The following is a 1,993-nucleotide window of genomic DNA, read 5'->3' on the forward strand; positions in this document are numbered from 1 at the left end:
GACTGAGGCTCGGCTTATGTCTATGTACCACAGTCTCATACCTCCGTCTTATGCCTCCCGGCTGTGCTGTCCCCGAGCTTCTACTTTTCAAAATAAAAGCACGTCTGTTCCGCTACGTCTTCTTACTCTTAGTTTTTAGATGATTTTGAACTAAATAGTATCGCAATCAGGCTAATGAATACACAATTTATTTTTTTCAGCAGTGTCTTAGTTACACACGCGATTGAGCTAGCTGTGTATATAACAGAGTGTAAATGTAATTCCCCTTGCGGGATAATAAGTATTTATTATTATTATTATATTATTATTATTAGCAAGCAGTTGTGTTTAAATATGTGCGGGATTTATTCAGTTTGGGAAATCCAACGGTCTCTACAAGCTATAGCTCAAAATGCCTGACTTATTACACGGGCAGTAAACACTGGAGGGTACACTTTAGTGATGCTTATACGGACCTCTCAGGTACGTCAGCGTTAAACGCTAATCAGGTTTTTAATGTATTATGATTTCAGAAAGGAAGAGGTTACCAATATTTTATTATAATCCTTTAAATTGCATATTATAAATGCGCTTTCTAATAGATTAAAAAGATTCATAATAAAATATGGTTAACCCTATCTAAATGTTCGATTATATCAGATCCCCTTCTAATGGGAGGCATGAAAACCTTTTTTTTTTTTAATAGTAGCCTACTCTTTGTGGTCTCATATTGTAGGCCTATACATATGTATTATGTGGGTGGCTTCATTGTTTTCCACTTGGCATAGGTTTTTATTTTATGCTTTGTCCTTTTGTAACTGTTAAATTTGGAAATAAGGCTTAATAAAAGAAATTGTAAAGTCTCGCAAGTTTCGTCAAATAAACAATAGTCTATACTTTAACATTAGGGATATAAATACATCCACAAATCTGCCAACTAGGCGATGTATGGCTATCGTCAGTTGAAGTTTAAACGGCTTTCAATTAATTGGATCATACTCTTACTCTTAAAATGAACCGTGACTTAATCTAGAAATTTTGTGATTTCGTATTCTGACCCTCTGAATTTACGTTGGACACGCGGTCTCCATCATAGTCAGTTAGAGGTCCCACGCTGCAGCTATACACTGTTGTGTGTAGCGCCCATAACCGTCAATATTAATCAATATAGATATACATATGCAGGTTATGTTCGCGCCTAGCTGGCGTAGTTCATGCTATTCTCCACCAGATGGCGCCAAGCTCATGTTTTGTTATGTTGCAAACTGCTTTGCTAATTCTGCTCATTCCGCTTTCTTTGGCTTCAAATTCAAGGGACTGAATTCGCTTTTTACTCCAATAAATGTTAAACATACCCCTTCGTACAAAACACTAACAACACGGAGTAGATCTGTGTTTTTTGTGGGTGTCTTACCTCTAAGTTACAGCAGTTAAGGCCTATATCGATTTTGAAACAGAGACACGATGTCATAAACGGCCAATATGTTTTCACCGCGCAGTGACTCTTGTCATGACCAGCCTTTACATGTTAACATTATGAAAAAACACACACGGTTGAAGTACTGTAGCGTCTTGATTTATTGTGATATCCCTTATAATCCCTATTGGTTTATAAGACACCACGTGACCAGGAAGAGTCGGCGGGCCTCATTTGTTACATTTCTTTCATTAAAAGTACGCAGGTAGCCATTCTGTGGCGTTTTCTTTGACTGTCGTTAGTTATACTTTACTCTTTTTCCGACTGTCCCAAAACTGTAACTTCAAATTTTAGACCGTCAGTGAGAGTAACTGTGCGGCAATCACCCCTTTACCGCGACGCTTCACGGCATCGCTTCTCGGGCCTTTTGGCTAAATCAAGTGTAGTATCTGTTCTTATCAGTTTAATATCTGATACGTCCCCACCCGGGGACCATATATTAAATTGATTTTGGAACGGGAGATGAATAGGGGCTTGCTCCGTCCACTCCACGCATCGACCTGGTATTGCAGTACCTCCAGGAACGGTGCACCCCCT

The 1,993-nt window shown here is 38.8% G+C and overlaps 1 non-coding gene across 1 annotated transcript; it reads left to right on the top strand.

Moving 5' to 3' along the window:
• The first annotated feature begins 1,806 nt into the window (after window positions 1–1,806).
• LOC116669547 (U2 spliceosomal RNA) lies at window positions 1,807–1,993 on the top strand. Its single transcript, XR_004326801.1, has one exon. It is a non-coding gene; the product is annotated as a U2 spliceosomal RNA (small nuclear RNA).

This window comes from Etheostoma spectabile, chromosome 19, assembly GCF_008692095.1.
Source record: "Etheostoma spectabile isolate EspeVRDwgs_2016 chromosome 19, UIUC_Espe_1.0, whole genome shotgun sequence".
NCBI classification, from domain to species: domain Eukaryota; kingdom Metazoa; phylum Chordata; class Actinopteri; order Perciformes; family Percidae; genus Etheostoma; species Etheostoma spectabile.